Source organism: Peromyscus maniculatus, chromosome X (genome assembly GCF_049852395.1).
Source record: "Peromyscus maniculatus bairdii isolate BWxNUB_F1_BW_parent chromosome X, HU_Pman_BW_mat_3.1, whole genome shotgun sequence".
Classification (NCBI taxonomy): domain Eukaryota; kingdom Metazoa; phylum Chordata; class Mammalia; order Rodentia; family Cricetidae; genus Peromyscus; species Peromyscus maniculatus.
In genome coordinates this window covers 3749095-3769849 of record NC_134875.1, presented here as the reverse complement: position 1 = coordinate 3769849, position 20755 = coordinate 3749095, and the positions used below count along the sequence as shown (strand labels likewise).

The window sequence follows — 20755 nt, the reverse complement described above, 5'->3', positions numbered from 1 at the left end:
GTGTTCAATCCCAAGTATACACAGGGTGGCTCACAGCTATCTATAACTCTAGTTTCAGGGGTTCTGACACGCTCTTCTGGTTTTTGTGGGCACCAGGCATACACACATTTCACAGACATACAGGTAAGCAAAACACCCATACCCATAAAATAAACTAAAACTAAAAATAATTTTTAAAGATAATCTCTCCTGTCTCTTTTCTATTTCCCTTAATCACTTGTTTGATCTTTAACATCACAGGGGACTTTGATTTAGTTAACTACATAGCACTGCAAAAAATATGTAAAACTAAGACTTGAAGTCTCCTCATGGCATTGTGAATATTGTTTCTCATCTTTCTAGAGTTAATTTTTTTCCAAAATATTGAAAAGCTTAAGTAGACAGATCAGATCCCCAGAATGAAAAAAAAATGCTGGGTGACACAGTATGATGGATCTTGAATAACAATTCATTTCCCCATAAAGAGTTAGTCAAGGATAAGGCTGAGTCCTTTACAAAGGGTTCACAACATAAAAAAAGAAATATAAGCCTAACTGCATAGCATAGACTTTCTTAAATTATCAAATTATACCAATGATAAATAATGATTATGTACAGAAGACAAGCATTGTTTTATGAACTCTATACTTTAAAATACATATATGAGGTTAAGAAAACACCCAATGAAACTGTACTTACTTATTATCTCTAAACTGTTTTTTTCACATTTGAAACATTAAACATTCCACATCAAAACTAATCTTTTTAAGTCATATCAGTACATTTCAGAGACATTGTAGGTACATTAAACATTTTTCAAGGAAGGTTTAAGCAAAAGATCAATCCATAAAATACACCCCCATATGGAGAAGAATTCTGATTGATTAAATGAATAAAGTCCCAAACCCCCATACATTGCTGCCTCAGTTTCAGGCCATCAGGGAAGACTCTTGCAGATAGGCTTCCCCACAAACACCCCCCATTAGACCCTGCAGTCTACAAGACCCACTACCTACCTCAAACCTGCTCACTACCCTACAATCTCAGGGGCTCCTTGAGAAACAGAATCTGCCAGCTCCAATTAGACCAAGAGGTCTGATTGGACGAAGAGTGGGCCCCTGACACACAAACACAGCAAGCACAGATTGGACCAAGAGCAGCTCCTTCAGACACAGACACCACTTGCAACAATTGGAGGAACAGATGGATAGACACCAGTGGAAAAATACACATAACACAAAGAGCAATACGACACCATGAGAACCTCATGATTCTACAACAGCAAGACCTGAACATCACAACATAGAAGAAGCAGAAGAAAGACACCTTAAAATAACTTGATGGAGATGATAGAGGTTTTAAAGAGGAAATGAAAAATTCCTTTAAGGAAATTGATGGAAAAAAAGACAAAAAATAGGAAGAAATCAATAAATCCCTTAAAGAAATCTAAGAAAATGAAGAAAAGGAAGATGAAGGAAACAGTTCAAGACCTGAAAATTGAAATAGAAACAATGAAGAAGACACAAACTGAGGGAATTCTGAAAATAGAAAATCTGAGTAAACAAATAGGAACTACAGATATAAGCATAACCAACAGATTGCAAGAGATGGAAGAGAGAATCTCTGATGTGGAGGATGCAATAGAGGAAAAAGACTCATCAGTCAAAGAAAACACTAAAGCCAAAAAAGTCATAACACAAAACATCCAGGAAATCTGGGAGACCATGAAAAGGCCAAACCTAAGAATAATAGTGTTAGAAGAAGGAGAAAAATACCAACTCAAAGGCATAGAAAAATATATTCAACAAAATCATGGAAGAAAACTTTCCCAACTTGAAGGAAATATCTATGAAGATTCAAGAAGCTAATAGAACACCAAAGATACTAGATCCCAAAAAAATGTCCCCTTACCACATAATAATTAAACCACTAAACACACAGAATAAAGAAGTAATATTAAGAACAGCAAAGGCAAAAGGCCAAGTGACTTACAAAGGCAGACCCATCAGAATAACACCCAACTTCTCAATGGAGACTCTGAAACCCAAAAGGTCCTGAAAAGATATATTACAGACACCAAGAGACTCCAGATGCCAGCCCAGACTACTATACCCAGGAAAACTCTCAATTACCATAGACAGAGTGCACAAGCTATTCCAAGACAAAACCAGACTTAAACAATGCCTATCCACAAATCTAGCCCTACAGAAAACACTAGAAAGAAAACTCCAACCTAAGGAAATCATATACTATCACAAAAACACAGGGAATAGATAATTGCATAGCAGCAAATCCCAAAGAAGGGAAATACACACACACTAACACCAAAAGATAACAGGAATTAACAACCACTGGTCATTAATATCCTTTAATATCAATGGACTCAATTCACCTATAAAAAGACACAGGCAAACAAAATGGATACAAAAACTGGATCCATCCTTCTGCTGCATACAAGAAACACACCTCAATTTCAAAGACAGACACTATCTTAGAGTAAAAGGCTGGGAAAGAACTTTCCAATCAAATGGACTTAAGAAGCATGCTGGTGTAGATATACTAATATCTAACAAAATAGACTTCAAAATAAAATTAATCAAAAGAGATGGAGAAGGACACTTCATATTCATCAAAGGAAAAATTCACTAAAATGAAGTCTCAATTCTGAATATTTATGCCCCCAAAACAAGGGCACCCACATATGTAAAAGAAATACTACTAAAGCTTAAATCACACATCAAACCCCACACATTAATAGTGAGAGACTTCAACATCCCACTCTCACCAGTGGACAGATCTGCCAGACAGAAACTTAACAGAGAAATAAAGGATCTAACAGATGTTATGACTCAAATGGACTTAACAAATATCTACAGAACATTCCACCCTAACTCAAAAGAATATACCTTCTTCTCAGTACCCCATGGAACCTTTTCTAAAATCAAATACATACTTGACCACAAAGGAAATCTCAACAGATACAAAAACATTGGAATAACCTCCTGTATTTTATCGGACAACCATGGCTTAAAGTTAGATTTCAATAACAACAAAAAATACAGAAAGCCTATAATCACATAGAAACTGAATAATGCTGAACTGAATTACTGATGAGTCAAGGAAGAAATAAAGAAAGAAATTAAAGACTTCCTAGAATTCAATGAAAATAAATGTACAACAAACCCAAACTTATGGGACACTATGAAAGCAGTGGTAAGAGGAAAATTCATAGCACTAAATGCCCACATAAACAAGTTGGAGAAATCTCACACTAGTGACTTAACAGCACAACTCAAAGCTCTAGAACAAGAAGAAGCACACTCACCCATGAGGAATAGATGCCAAGAAATAATCAAATTGAGGGCAGAAATCAATAAAATAGAAACAAAGAAAACAATGCAAAGAATCAGTGAAACAAAGTATTTGTTCTTTGCAAAAATAAACAAGATAGACAAACCCTTATCCAAACTACCCAAAGGCAGAGTGAGAACATCCAAATTAACAAAATCAGAAATGAAAAGGGAGACATAACAGACATACTTAAAAAACCTGTGTTCCACAAAATTGGAAAATCTGAAAGAAATGGACAATTTTCTGGACAGGTAACACATACCAAAATTAAATCAAGACCACATTAACAATTTAAATAGACCTCTAGCCCCCAAGGAAATAGAAACAGTCATTAAAATCTTCCAAGCAATAAAAGCCCAGGACAAGATGGTTTCAGTGCAGAATTCTACCAGAATTTCAAAGAAGAGCTAATACCAATACTCTTCAAATTGTTCCACATAATAGAAACAGAAGGAACATTACCAAACTCCTTTTATGAGGCTATAGTTACACTGATTCCCAAACCACACAAAGATGCAACAAATAAAAAGAATCTCCCTCATGAAAATTGATGCAAAAATATTCAATAAAATAATGGCAAACAAAATCCAAGAACACATCAATGAAATTATCTACCATGACAAAGTAGACATCATCCCAGAGATGCAAGGATGGTTCAACATATGAAAATTTGTCAATGTAATACACCATATAAACAAACTGAAAGAAAAAAAAACCTGCATGATCATCTCATTAGGTACCAAAAATCCCTTTGACAAAATCCACCAACCCTTCATGATAAAAATCTTGGAGAGATCAGAAACACAAGGAACATATCTAAACATCATAAAGGCAATTTACAGCAAGCCAACAGCCAATATCAAATTAAATAGAGAGAAACTCAAAACGATTCCACTAAAATCAGCAACAAGACAAGGCTGTCTACTCTCCTCATATCTATTCAATATAGTACTCAAAGTTTTATCTAAAGCAGTAAGACAACAAACGGAGATCAAGGGAATATAAATTGGAAAGGAAGCTATTTGCAGATGATATGATAGTATACATAAGTGACCCAAAAAATTCTATCAACTCCTACAACTGATAAATACCTTCAGTAGTGCAGCAGGACACAAGATTAACTTAAAAAAAACCCGCAGTAGTTTTCCCATATACAAATGATAAATGTGGCAACCTATTGTATACCCCAATAACACTTGCCTGGGGATTGGAGAACAAAGTCAGCCACTATATTAAACATAGAGGTCAGGCAGTGGTAGCACACACCTTTAATTCTAGCATTCAGGAGGTAGAGATCCATCTGGATCTCTGTAAGTTCAAGGCCACAATGGGAACAGAGTCAGGCATGGTGGCACATGCCTTTAATCCAAGCACTAGGAAAGAAGAAAGATGGTAGAGCACAGAGAGATATATAATGTGTGAGTAAACAGGAAGTTGGTCTCTTTAGACCGAAGATTTCATAGAGATAAGATCTAGCTGGCTTGCTCTGCTCTCTGATCTTTCAGCTTTCACCCCAATATCTGGCTCTGGGTTTTCTATTAATAAGAGCATTTAGCAATTCGTGTTACAGATAAATGGGCTGAGAAAGAAATCGGAGAAACATCACCATGTACAATAGCCACACATAATATAAAATACCTTGAGATAACTTTAAGTAAGCAAGTGAAAGACTTGTATTTGAACTTTAAGTCATTGAAGAAAGAAACTGAAGAAGATAAAAGAAAATGATAAGATCTCCCATGCTCATAGATAGGTAGGATTAACATAGTAAAAATAGTAATTTTACCAAAAGCAATCAACAGATTCAATGCAATCCCCATCAGTATCCGAATGCATCTTGTCACTGACCTGGAAAGAATAATACTTAACTTCATACTGAAAAACAAAAAACCCAGGATAGCAAAAACAATCCTGTACAACAAAGCAACTTCTGGAGGCATCACCATTTCTGACCTCAAGCTCTACTATAGAGCTATAGTAATAAAAACAGCTTGGTATTGGCATAAAAACAGACATGTGGATCAATGGAATCAAATCAAAGACCCTGATATTAATCCACACACCCATGAACACTTGGTTTTTGGCAAAGAAGTCGAAAACTATACAATGGAAGAAAGAAAGCATCTTCAACAAATGATGCTGACATAACTGGATGACAACATGAAGAAGATTGAAATAGACCCATATCTATCACCATGAACAAAACTCAAGTTAAGTGTATCAAAGAGCTCAACATAAATCTAGCTACACTGAACCTGATAGGAGAGAAAGTAGAAAATAGTCTTGAACACATTAGCACAGGAGACCTCTTCCTAAATATAATACAAGTAGCACAGACACTGAGCGCAACAATTAATCAATGGGACCTCCTGAAACTGAGAAGCTTCTGTAATGCAAACAACATGGTAAATAAGACAAACGTCAGCCTACAGAATGGGAAAAGAGCTTCACCAACCCCATATCTGACAGAGGGTTGATCTACTCACAAGGGAACAATAAACACTCCAAAGTTACCGGAGATTGAGGTTTATATATGAAATTAAAAGCATGACACATTGCTAAATGATTTTTTTGAGACAGAGTTTCTCTGTGTAGCCCTGACTGTCCTGAAACTCACTCTGTAGACCATGCTAGCCTTGAACTCATGGATTTATCTGCCTCTGTCTCGCAAGTGCTGGGATGCTGGGATTAAAGACATGCACCACCATGCCCGGCTTGTAAATGACTTTCAAAGCTGCATATATTACACAAGACAAACAGAGTTTTCAACATCTTAAAAAGAAATTACATTTGTTTCCTATATCAGTAAATGTAAAAAAAAATACACTTATTCTTTTTTTCTTTAAAACAATGAATTTTGCAGATTATGCAACAGTGCAAAGCATACTTTTAGATATATTTATGCAAGGGCGCAACCTACAACAAGTTACTTTTAAAAGGTGAAAGTGGAAAGATTGTGAAACCTAAACAATTAGGAGTTCAAAATCTTAGTATCAGAAAAAACTTAACCACAACACCCAAAGCATTAACTAAGACAATGCAGAGGCTAAGGAATGCTGATGGTCAAGCTGGAAAAGGGACAGAGTTGGAGAGCAATGAAAGAGATGTATCTTGATAGAGGGAGACATCATGGAGATAGGGAGAAATATGGTGCTAGGGAAGTTCCCAGGAATCCCCAGGGATGACCCTACCTTAGAATACTAGCAATATAATCATGATGCATGTTCAGGATTCATTAGTAATAACCTGGGTTAAAAGAAAAGATAGACATTCTACATGAATGAAAATGTCATCAATCAGTATTCAAATATACTATTAATGTATGTAACTATGGGATATGTATAAATGATCTTAAAAAAGCAATAAACCATCATACTAAAATAAATGACACAATTACACAGATATAACTACTCATGACTTACAAGATTATGATATAGCATATGATGCATAAGAAGGCAATAATAACATGTGAAATCATAACTAACAAACATGTTCAAATAACCATTATGTGTTATGCATATATGCATTTATATATAAACAGAAGGGATTGGGCATACCATTTTGTCAGCAAATATTGTTACTGTGATGCATGAGAATAGGTTTATGAAATAAAACCATTTGGTCACCACATATGTCAGAAAATCATAGTCCACAAGTTGTATTATCACAAAACAAGAGAAGATGTAGAGATGTGGGCATGTTCCCTTTCAAGGAATAGTGCATACAGCTCCCAAAAAGTAAAAACAGAAAAAGTAAGAAACTTCTACACAGCAAAAAAAAAAGTTAACAGAATTAAGAGACAACTATGGAAGGGTTAACTAAACAGACATACACTAAGCCAAAAAATAAAAGAAAATTGGTCAATTTCAGCGACCACCAGAGAAAATTTAATAAGAACCAAAATCAGGTATTATTTAACGGTAGAAATCTTTGTACCACATACTTACACTCTTGCATTTATTGAAGTGTATTTATAAAAGCTAAGCTAGTGGATCAACCTAGATGCTTCAACAAATGAATGGATAAATAAAATAGTATTATGCTTATATAGTGGAATACTATTTAGCCATGAGGAATGAAATCCTGACATTTGCAGCAACAAGGATATAATGGGAAGTAATTTTGCTAAATAGGGCTGGAGAGATGGCTCAGAGATTAAGAGCCATGGAGGCTCTTCCAAAGGTCCTGAGTTTAATTTCCAGCAACTACATGGTGGCTCACAACCACTTATAATAAGATCTGATGCCCTCTTCTGGCCTGCAGGCATACATGCAGGCAGACCACTGTAAACATAATAAATTATGCTAAATAAAACAAGCCAGCTAACTTGCTAAATAAAGAGATGAACCGATGCAGACCAAACAATAGGCAGAGCTCAGGGAATTCTACAGAAGAAGGGGAGGAAGGAGCCAGAGAGGTCAAGGACACCACAAGAAAACCCACAGAATCAACTATCCTGGACTCATAGAGGCTCACTGAGACTGGACCAAAAACAAGAGAGCCTGCATGGGATTGACCTAGCCACTCTACATATATGCTGCAGTTGGGTAGCTTGGTCCTCTAGTGGGACTCCTAACAATGGGAACAGGGACTGTCTCTGACTCTTTTACAGGCTTTTGTGACCCTACTCCTCATACTGGGTCACCTTGCCCAGTGTCAATTCATGGGGAGGTGCCACGCTTTGTTGATACTCATGGGAGATCTGCTTTTTTTTCTAAACAGAAATGGAGGAGGATTCATGCAGGGCAGCGCCTAAGGGAGCTGCTGGTATGGATTCCAGCAATATGGCCTTCTGGGTTCAGGAAATTAAATATTCCAAACCAACTAAACACTTAAAATACAGGGGGAAAAGTAATTGGCTTGCTAGGCATAAGCACGGTTGTTTCTTATATTTCAGGAAAAGATTTGCCAAGTACTTAAGATGACTATTACTCCTTCATCTCTTATAGGCCTAGGTCAACCTAATATTATTGCTAGCAACTCAAAAATATTAAGATGGTCAGATAGATAAAATTATGACATATTTTGCCCATGTCATCCACCATACCTAACACACTATGGGAAAGAGACATACTGTAACAAATGGATGTACCATTAATCTCTGCTATGAACTAATATCATCTCAAATGCATTAGATGGGTTTTAAACTTAAAGGAACTTGAGTAAACAAGCTCAAGGCATAATTGGGCCCTTTATTCCAGAAATTATAAATGACAGACGTGGCCTAAAGTATCAAAATTTATCCTAGGGGCCACTGTCCACTGCTGAACCCATTACTTGTAAATCTGATGCTCCTATCTGGGTTAAGCCATGACTTTAAATGCTGAGAGAATTGTAATTGCTACCTGTCTGGTGGAGGAAAAACTTAAATATTGGGCATATAAAGCCCCCCACCAGCCTTTAAATCACCCCAATATCTTTTTATTTAGGAATATCAGGATTATAGACTGTTACAGACCTTAAGAAGTTAAATATAATTTATTAAAGCCAAGGGGAACCTCACAGCCTGGCTTCCCATCTCCCACGGCCATCCCCAGAAACCAAAAAATAATTGTCATAGATGTACACGATTGCTTCTTTACCATGCCTCCTCACCCTAAAGATTGTCAGCATTTCAAATACTCGTAGCTTGCTACTCACCCTGCCATGATGGAGGCCAAAGCCGACATATAGAACAGGAAACGCGAGTTCTGTTTATCCAGGACTCATTCTTTGAACAGAATTCCTCATTTTATCAATACAGATTAACTTTCAGAACTAACTGTCAGTTATAGCTTCCTCACAGTCCCCCAACCTAATAATTATATATATATATGTGTGTGTGTGTGTGTGTGTGTGTGTGTGTGTGTGTGTGTGTGTGTATCTTACAATAATTTTATTGCACAGATGATATGTTTATGTCAAACTATGAAACTTATGAGTCTATAGAATGGCAAATAACTACAGGATATACTGGCACCTTTTCTTATGTCTGTCCAACAATTACAAATTCTTTCCCTATGGAAGCTCACCATGAGGCTTACATCCTTATGATTTCTGTTTATGAAATAAGGAGTAATACACCATTTATTTTTACTGCTTTTCAATTTTAGGAATGCCTAGAACTCATATATAGACAATAGCCTTACTTATACTTCAAGAACTCTTAAGAATTGGAGCTTAGATTTTTCATATCTCCCACTACAGGCATTCCTTATTACTCCCAGGCCAAGCCACAAAGTCACACCTAAGCCTCTGTGATCTTCTCACTGGTATTTAAAAAGGTCTTCATGTTTTCATACTGTCAGGAGGAGGATATGCCTACATGTCTTCACAGGACATTGACCTGCCTTTATGAATCCTGGATCGCCTGGTCACACCATATACTAGGCCACAGCAGGACAAAGGCGCTCTAAAGCTGCCAGACTGAATACAGACTGTTATTTACCTCTAGATTCTTAAATATTGAGTGTTAAATATAAATAAATTGATACAATTCCAGATCCTTTTGATGAACTGTTCATCAATGATATAAAACTCATAGAAATATGATTAGAAATAATAATTCTCTTCTACAAAATTTACCACTGTTATATTGCTAACATGTCTAAGATTTTGTCTTATTAAGAAGTTTCTTATAAGCTTCAGGAGATCAAAATTTGCCAATGCTCACAAGCCTAGAAGGACTGGGAGGAATACAACCTAACTACAGTTCTTATCTCCCACTTACAAAATTTTTCTTCTCTGGGTGGGGGAGGAGCCTTCCCTCTCCCTGGCCTGGTATCCCCTTCTCTCATTTGCTAACCATGCATTTAATATCCTATAGGTACACCTAAGAGAAAAAGTTTCCTCTTTAAAACTCCTCATCTTTAAAACTCCTCGGCTGCATGTTCTACCATTAATACACATTTATTTCCAGCAGAAATTCTAACCATTTAAAGAGTTACAGGTTGTCATCCTCTGGACCATGGACATGCTGTCTAGCTGCAGGTCTGCACCCCACCCTCCAACCCACACCGATGTGCTGTCCGGCCCAACCCTGCGTCACGCCCTGCAGCCCACGAGACAGAAAATTCTGCTACACTGCCTGTCTCACAGAGCCTGAGACAGCCTGTGCTTCCTGGGTTTCCACTGCATTCCAGGACTCAAGACCCCCAGCTTCGCCCCCATATCTGCAGGAAGCAACCATGGGAGATTTCTACAGCCCCCTTTGTCACGGACCCCTCTTTGTGAACTGAACTCTCCAGCCCAGGGGCTGGACTGCCCTTAAAAATGCTCTCTTATCAATTGTATAAGTCTTGCCCATGATCCTGAAATGTATGTACTATCAGATAATTCTCCTCATGTACTTATGATATGTATGTAAGTCTTGCTATGTATACCCTGACACAGGTTATTACTGTTTTCTCATAGCTAGTGGTTTAATATTGCATTGATTACAAATTTAAACTAGGTAAGCTTCATCTGCAACATTGGTCCCACAGGTGCTCATGACTTACTCAGGTAACTCTTTAACTATGCCTCCTTAAAAGACAGGTTAACCAAATTAATACCACTAACCAAAGATTAATAGATACAGTTAATGTTCTAAACTAACCATTTCTTCTTGATAAGTCACAATCATAGTATTCAGACACTTTTTGACCATATCATGCAATACTTGCTAAGGATAGATTTTTATGTTATTCCCCTGCTCCCTTTTTGAGACAGAGCTATTCTAACTATATACAGCTATGCCAATTAGATGGTTAAACTAATCCTCAGCCTGCCATCTATATAGACTATTGATTATAAATATATATATCATAGGTACAATATTGATTAAATATCAGTGTTAATCATTACTTATCATTTTTCAGAAATCTCCAAACTTAAGTTTATCTACATATTCACTGTCCTACAAAAAAAATTTTTTTAACTAAATGAAAAAAGGGGAACTGCTGCGGGCCGCAGGAATATCATAAGAACTCAGCTGGTTATGGCAAAGTCACTACCTGGAGGAATCAGGGAATTCCTCCAGAGGAAGCCAAATCCCAAGGAGTTTTTGGTGTTACTTGGCTTGTTATATATCAGCTGTATTCTGTTATGAAAATCATGTGTGCCTTCATAGTTTTCCCAATTGATTTTTCCCTAAGAAGGGCTAACAATGTGGACTGATCACTCTCTAGACATACACATTCCAGGCATTTGGAGAACAGCCTTAGGAAAGGCTTTCTCTGGAATCAGATATCTCCCCTACCCACTTTCAAGGACTAAAGGAGACATCACCCAGGTGGTCACCCAATTTCCGAGGATTAACAGTAATAACAACCCACAGGTGAGTCTCCTGACTTAAGGTAAATTCCACAAGGGGACACCGCCTAGGTCAGGTAGACATTAAGTAATAGCTTTACACAATTTAGCTCAGACCCCTCCTTTCTTACAGCCTTACTAACTTTATAGACCTCTAACTACTTACCTAACCACTTCTAGGAATATTTAGATAACCTTCTGTGCTAACAGCTATGCTCAGCCAGAACTCCCAGTTCAAGCCTCCCTGTAATTATCATTATTGGTAGCATCCGGCCAGGTCCATCACCGGATGGAGGAAAGTACCTTATCAGAGATACCTCTGTACTTTCTAAGAACAGACTTAAGCATCCAGGCCACCTGTCTGAAAAGGCCTGGTGGATGTGCTAATTAAGCTTAACTTCCTCCTTTCCCAAACCTTACCTCCAGTTCCAGATCTCCCTTTAACTATCACCAGAGGCATCTAGCTGTACACAGGTTGCCTAGAGACTGAGCTCACTTTCCCCCACCCTGCAGAAAAACGGCAGACAGCTTGGACAGATAGGAGCCACAGGAAAAAGAAGACAGTTTTATTTTCTCCCATTGACTTAGCAACTTATAGATTTTTTAACATCCTTTACCAAACACATTTAAGATTATAGTTGTGCACGTAAGATCCCTCTTCTTAGATATTACCCATATTTAGCCTTTAGTTAATTCATTAGTCACTTCCCTTTTGGGTCACAAATGGTAATTAACAACTAGTGCCCCTCTTTGTAATTCTTATCAACCCTCCATTTGATCCTGATAGTGGACAATCACTGCCTGAGGAAGTTCAGGCTGAGTGTCCTGGGTGGAGGGGAGGATTGTGATTTTGGGGAGATATATAACTGTAAAACAGAGGACAGGAAGAGGAGAGAGAAGAGAATGGAAGAACTAGATGGGTAAGAACTTGAGAGGAACAAACTGAGATGGGGAAGAAGTAGATTGAAGGGCTACAGGAGAGTTCTAGAGGAATGAGATGGAAGATGAGGAAGAGCCAGATGAGAGAGAAGGAGACGGGAGAGGAGATGATATGGGAAGGAACAAGATGGATGAGAACCTAGAAGGGGCAGAACTATATGAAGGAATTAAGATAGAACCTAGAGGGGACAGTAGATAAATATAGAGAAATCAGGCAAGAAAGGAGCTAGACATGAGAACAGAACTGAAGCTGTGTATAAAGGATGTTATGCCAGGAGAATTAAAGCGAATGGACCAAAGAACTCTGCGTGCATAGACTGATTTACCGACCTTAAAGAATAGATTCTCAGCTGGTTGATAGATCCTTCCGCGGACCCTGGAAAGGAGACTATTAGGGGCTGGACCCCAATAGTCCCCAACAGATTGGGGTATGGTGACAGAGTGAGGTAGGGGAGAGGAACTGGGAGGGCAGGAGGGAGATGAACTACAGCTAGGATGTGGGGGGGGGGAGAGAAAGAGAAAAGATGGAACAGTGGTCACTAGAGAATAGAAAGGGCAAGGGGAGGAGAGACAAGAAGAAGATAATAAGGGACACCAAAACACAGAGAAGAGGAAACTTCTTGTTTTTTATAGCACAGTAGGATAATCATGCATTCAATCTACAATATTTTCACAAATGAATAGACAAGTATGAAATTTCCATTACATAAAAGTGATTAGTGGTTGATTATAAAGAAATGTTTATTATACTTGCTTGATTAGTATACATCATAAGAGTAGATCAAATTAACATAATATACACACACAAAGATGTACAAACCAAAAACATACATACAAAAGTCATTACGCATAATTAAAACATGCAATTGAATAACCGGCAACAACATGGATAAATTCAACATTGCTGCAGTATGTACTTAAAAATGGTTGAGATGATGCCAGACATGGTGGTGCATGTCTTAAATTCCAGCATTTTGGAGACAGAGGCAGGTGGATCTCTGTGAGTTTGAGGCTAGCTGGTGTACACAGTGAGTTCCAGGACAGTGGGCTATGTAGAGAGAGACCCTGTCTCAGAAATAAGTAAATATACTATTTTTTAAAAAATGGCTAAGATAACACCTTTTATATGAAGGGCTCTGAAGTATAATTGGGGGGGGGAAATATTCACAGAGCAGAACTCATGTCTGATATATGGATAGAGAAATGTTTCACATTAACAGTTAGCATTAGATGAACATATAGTCAAGGCATGTGCTCAGATAACTATTACATAGTCAAAGAAAATGATTGTAGAAAAATAACCAAAATATTTACAATAAATGTGGTAGCTTTTTTCAAGTGAGTATAGTGAATAAACTGAAAACTTTGAGATCCATGAAATATTTGGTATACTTGTCCTCAACATAATACAGGAACACAGTGTGTGTATCATGATAACAAAACTCGGGAGTTAGGCAACATGATATAGGAGGAGATAGCCATGACAGTAGACCATTATGAGACAGCAACAAAAATTCAGTATCCATCCATGAGTGAGCAGACATGGTCATTTTTTTTTAAAAGAGCAGACAGCCCAGATACACATAAAAAGTGGCTGTAGTGAACAAATGATGTTTTTAGGGTAATAATGACTATGGTGAATAATTTCCTATAATGTATGAACATACAAATATTATGTACAAATTCATGGCAAATGAATTGTCAATTACAGTAGTTGTACATATAATTCTATGAACATTCAGAAAACTAAGATTCAAGGAAAGAAAGAATATTTGTTTTTAGTTGGTATGACAAAGTCAACTTACTACATTGTAAGATGGAGACAAGAATGGTGTGCATTCATAAGAGTACAGTCCATAGAAGACAGTAAGGCCATATGGGCTCAACATGGCATTCAGTTACCCTCCACCCATACCTACACAGGCCTAGACCTCTCACAATTTTCTTCCTCAAGTAATAGCATTTCCATGCTTTCATTTGCTCAGTGTGCAGACTTTGATGCTATTCCTGACTTCTTTTACATTCATACTTTGTATTCAATTTATCAGCAGCTCTATTCTAAATGAAACATATCCAGAATAAAACCAGTAGTCATCACCTCCTCCAATACAATCTGATTCATTACATCTTATCAAAATACCTTGAATTTTTTGAGACTGCCCTTGTTCATGTAAGCAGCAAATCTGCTCTCCATGTAGGAGGCAAGGTAAACTTTGGTTATTGAGTTAGATCATGTCTTACGCTGTCCAAAGCTGACATTTTTTTTATTTCAAAAGCCTTACTATGTATAATATTGCTTGTAGGTTTTTAGAGATGACTAAACTCACTCTCGTGTGCGCATACACACACACACACACACACACACACACACACACACACACACACTCACTCACCGCCACCACCACCACCACCACCAACACAAGAACAATGAAGGAAAAAGGGCATGAATTTGAAAGAGAGCAAGCGGTAATAACATGGGATAGTTTAGGAAGAGGAAATGGAAAAGAGACATGATGCAATATTGACATATTGTAATGTCAAAAATAAAAGAAATAAAAATATATACATATACTTGTCCATATTTAAATAAATGTATTACTTTCAAGATCTTAAAATACATAAATTAATAAAAAACCAAGAGATAGCTCCATGAAGTAGATCAGGAAGGATAATTAAAAATAATTAAACAAATCATCACAAAGGAGAATATGACATTAGGAGGGAGATGAGATGGGTGGATCTAGGAAAAGTTGGAGGAGAGGAATGAGGGTGGATATGCTCAAGATAAATTGTATCTTAGCTCAGTGGTGATGGTGCACGCCTTTAACCCCAGCACTTGGGAGGCAGAGCCAGGCAGATCTCTGTGAGTTCGAGCCCAGCCTGGGCTACAGAGTGAGTTCTAGGAAAGGCGCAATGCTACACAGAGAAACCCTGTCTCAAAAAACGAAATATATATATATATATATATATATATATATATATATATATATTGAATTTAAAAGACAGCATAAACATAAAACTTTAAAATATTTTTAGAACTGACCTATGATTTATAAGACCAAACACAGTTCAACCCCTAGCAGCTTGTAAATCTGACCCTAGTCTACCATCCTGCTAGGCCCTTCACTTTGGCCACTGTGGATTCCTTGCAATCCATTGCACTATCAGGCATGTTCTTACCGTAATGCATTTTCAATGCTATATATTTCACCTAGAACATTTTTTATGAAATTTCTGGAATATTTGTTCCCTTGAGTCCTTCAAATTTTTATTTAAATGTCACCTTTATAATTGTGTTTTGTTATTATCCTTGTCCATGGAACAGTTTAAGGTCAGTGTGAACTATTATTTTTATTTATTTTATTCAGAGATACATAATTCTTCCTCAGTATCTATGAGTGATTCATTCCAGGATTCCCAAATACCAAAATTCCTCAGACAGTCAAGTTTCTTACACAGAAAGGCACAACATTTACCTAGAACCTATGCACACCCTCCTAAATAGTTTAAATATTCTCTCTAGATCACATATATTACAATGTAATTCAACACAAGTCATTATACTGCTGAAGGAAAAATGAAAAAAATATCTGCACACAATAAGCACAGACATGAACTTTTAAAATATTTTCAATCTGTGGTTGATTGAATCTGTGGGAAATGTCTGCACATATTTGGCACAAATGTGATTTTTGAAAATATTTTCAATCTGTGGTTGATTGAATCTGTGGGTCCAGAACTTGCCAATACAGAGAGCTTACTGCATGAGTAACGCATAGGAGAGTGCCTGACAAATAATGAGTATTTTAAGAACAGCAACTGAATAGATGGATGTTATCATGAAACATGCAGAATAAATGAAGTAAGATGCTATAAAGGGTGGGGTTGCAGGGTGGACTTTGCAACCTGCTTGATCCAGAAGCTATTGGGAACTGACAAATCCTAGCCATGTTAGACTTTTAAAGATTGTCCTTCTTCAATGAAAATTAGAGATAGCAATATAAGGACTATAAAGAATAGATAAAATAACATACATAATATGGTGAGCCCAATACCTGTTACCAAAAAGAGCACACTGAGAAATCCCCATACAAATACAAATATGTCTTATGAATATTTGAGAAACTGCTGTGAACACAACACAGATACAGTCAAGTCTTCCACTGGAATTCTTAAAATGTATTTCAACTCCACCGATTTTATGATCTGAGGTTATAACTGCTAGAATTTTCCCAGATACCACAAACCAAATTATGAATTATTTGCCCAAGGTTGTCACCAGAGTTTTGTCTAAGGCTGTGCAATCCTCCCTAGCCTCAAAGCACTGTCATTCAAAGTTTTGGAATCAATAAGATGTTAGTTACTGTCCTTAATAAGCCACATAGAAATCTGATATTGGGAAAATTATATGATTCAACATTATAACCTATAAAACATTGATAGTTATAATAATCACATAGTAATAAATAATAAATCTACATCAAATATAGACTAAATCATCAAGCTTAATGTGTAAACTACAGTGGTCCATAACTGTCAATTATTTTCACCTGTACCCCACTGAAACTTATCTTCTTATTCTTAGCTCAAAACTTATGAAGCACCATCTTATAAGCCAGGCACCATTCCAAGGAAGCAAAACAGCCAAAAATAGAATCATTGAAGACACAAATAATATACCAAGGTCTTCTTTCTCCATCCACTGTCCAATCTACATACATACATCAGTTTTCTCTTCTATTCTCTGTTAACAGCTTCCTTTGTTGATTTTTTTCCACTAAAATTCATATTGATATTTGGAACACTGGGACACTGGATGTGGGGCATAATAGGAGATGTCTGAGTTTGGGAGGTAGATCTCTCATAAATAAATCAATAACACTTTTCTTTCACGAGACTGATTTAGTACCATGAGAGCATGCTACTACAAAGTAAGCCCACTCTGGTGATTGCCCTCCTCTGCACACAGCCCTTTCTTTGTCTTAGGCTTTCCATCATGAGCTTAAGACATAGGAGGCCTTACTCAGAAACAGCAGATTTGACACCAGGCTCCCAGACTTCTCAGGCTTCAGAACACGACCCTTATTAAACTTTCCTTTCTAGGTCACTGCATCTCAGGTGTTCTAGTTCTGTGTTAGCAGCAGAATCTTGACTGTGGCAATAGCCTAATTTGTCACTAGGCTTCCACTTTTGCCCCTTTGTAGTCCATTGTCTGCACTGTTAACAGAGATTCTACTTCACCCTTTCTCAAGCTTGCATGGTGTATTTGCATTAGCTCCACAGTACTTGCTATGACCTGAGCCATCTACATGATCTGACCACAAGCTCCCACTAAAATCATCTCTTTATTCCTCACTCTCCTCCTTAACACCAGGCCACACTTGTTTTCCTGGCATTTCCTAAAAGTGCCCATGGCTCCTGCTTTAGACACATTGCCTTGTTCTTCCTTCTGTCATAATGTTCTTCCTTCATGTATCAATTTGGATCAACCTCTCAATTGCTTTAGAAGGCTAGTCAGATTACAGAACTTCACATATGCTTTTCTAATCTGAAACTGCACTCTTGTCCACTTGTTTGCTCTCCCCACTTATTCAGTTTCATTTTACTTAAGCCTTTGTTATCACCTACAATAATGTTTATTTCTTCATTGCCTGTTTTCCCCTACCAAATATAAGCTTCATTAGTGTGGGATTTTTATCTCCATCTCTGTTCTATTAGCCAATGCCTGGCACATGGTAACCACTCAATAAAATATTTATTGGAAAAATTACTGAGTATTTTCCTGAATTCATGGTTACACACTTCTGACTACCCTTTTCTATTCAGAGATAAATTCTGTAGATAGTCTTCTCTTGTAAACCTTCTTCTGGGCCTTTAAATCTTTCATTTATGAAAAACAATTCCCCTTCCTTCCAATATTTTTGCTTTAAAAATAAGCTTTCAGGCTGAAGAGATGGTTCAGTGGTTAAGAGCCCTGGCTGCTCTTCCAGAGGACCCAGGTACAATTCCCAGGACCCACATGGAGCCCAGAGCTGTCTCTAACTCCAGTTCCAGGGGATCTGACACGCTCACACAGACATACATGTGAGCAGAACACCAATGCATATGGTGATATTTTATTTGTACTGAAATGTGATTTTATTTGTATGTTAATAAATAAAGTTGCCTGGGGTTCAGAGCTAATAGCAAGCCATAGCAGAAGCTAGGCAGTGGTGGTGCACACCTTTAATCCCAGTACTTGGGAGGCAGAGCTAGGCAGATCTCTGTGTGTTCAAGGATACAGAGAGCATGGAGACACACGCCTTCAATCTCAATACCAACCATAGAGACCCAGAGGTCTGTATAGACAAGCAGTGACAAGGAGGTCATGTGGTAGTGTTTACAACCAATGAGAAGACAGAACAGAAAGTCAATAAAAAGGACAGACACACAGGAAGTAGGTAACTTGCTAAGGGGAAGGACAGCAGCGAAGGGTAAGCTCAACTCTCAGCTATTGCTCTGTCCTCTTGGGCTTTTAACTCTGCAATTGGCTCTGTGTTTCTCATTTAATAAGACCATTCATCTACAAATGCACATAAAATAGAAATAAATAAATCATTGAAAATTAAAAACACTTAAGCTTTCTGTCAAAATAACTCTTTTAGCAGCTTTACTCTGAATTATGGCATGTGTGTCCTCATATATATATGTAATTTGGAGACATGATCATAATTATATCAATGTAATTTCAAAGCCCTTTCTCCTCTACATGCTCACATTGATTCCAAAACAGAGCTTAGCTCAGTTTTCATGTCCTTATGTCACTGTCACTATCTTACATTTATCTGTGTCGGTAGTGTACATAGAATGGTTGTTTTATTTCCACAATACTTAGTAATTATCCTCCCATTCTATATTAGCACTCTATATTTATACCTTGTGTATCTTATGAAAAATATTCCATGTCACAAATCTTAAATTTTAATATCTCTAAACTACACCCTTACTCTATTATTTTTCTATTTTGTAAACCCAGTCTTTTTTCTTTGAAATTACTATTATAATCTATTGATTCCTCTAATGTTTTTCAGACTCTTGGGCTGGCTAGATCCAATAGCAAATCATCTAAACTACTCTTTCACCAGCATTTTGCATAAACGACCTCCTACTTAGAATATATTTTTTGGATCAATTTATACAAAGTTTGTGATGAATGTGGTTGAAGAAAATCACACAATTATTTGAATTAGTTGCACAGCATATTCACCATCTATACACCCAATACAAGTGAATGATTTGAATTTTCATGAATGAATTTCTTTTCCTATTTCCTCTTAACTGTTCAAAACTTTTATCATAGGCAGACTCTCACATTGCAGACATTTTTTCTCTAAATGGTAATGGTGAGAACTTCATAAAACCATAATAACTCCCAACTGTTTCCTTATACTTACAGATAAGTGTAGCTCTCATCTCACATCAAAGAAGTTTCTATTTGCAGCAAACAGACATCATTACAGAAAACCACAACCAATCAAAATGTAGACAACAACTGGACTTTGGGGTGTCCAGTCCCAATAGATATATCTACAGCACAATTCCTGCATCTAAAGCTCTGGGAACATCAAGGAAGAAGGGGAAGAAAGATCATAACAGCCAGAGGAACAGGAAGTCTGCTGTGAGATTGTCTTCTAGAAATATCAGGGGAACTATACTCATGATACTGCAACAATAATGTTGCCTAAACAAGACCTAAATAAGAACCCCAATAGACATGCTAATGTGGAAGGGGGAAATCTCAAGGGGTTCCACCCCTAAATGAAGAACCATATGTAACTAATGACTACTGAGAGGGGGAAAATAGCCTCTCCCAGGGATGAGTTCCCTATTTGGCTATCCAATACAAAGTGGTCAGTCCTGAAATCATGGTACACAAGCCACACTAAATCGACTTTGCAGGTTGTATTTGCATATTTATGCATTTATATATGTACATGAGGAATAATAATCATCATTATGATCATAAAAGGCAACAAATTTGATAAAGAGTGAAGAGGAGATGAAGGGAGGACCAGGAAGGGGGTAATGATTTAAAATTTTAAGTAAAAAGTAGCATCTTGACTTTGTCAGTTTTAGAGTGCTTGCCTAATATACACAATGCTCTGGTCTCAATCCCCATCACTACTACCAAATTTATATAAACAGGTAAACTACTTCAGATTTTGAACCCCAGTAG

General features: G+C 37.2%; 1 protein-coding gene across 6 annotated transcripts in view; it reads right to left on the bottom strand.

The window, feature by feature from the left end:
* The window catches only part of Gabra3 (gamma-aminobutyric acid type A receptor subunit alpha3), a 240401-nt gene that overhangs the window by 168601 nt on the left and 51045 nt on the right, over positions 1–20755 (bottom strand). The window contains exon 1 of one of the 6 annotated variants that reach the window (XM_042268892.2): positions 6522–6574. The exons of the other annotated variants lie outside the window; for them this stretch is intronic. The gene's annotated coding sequence lies outside the window, so the exon portion shown is untranslated. Of the gene's footprint in view, positions 1–6521; positions 6575–20755 lie in introns of those variants that run through there. 6 annotated transcript variants of the gene reach the window in all.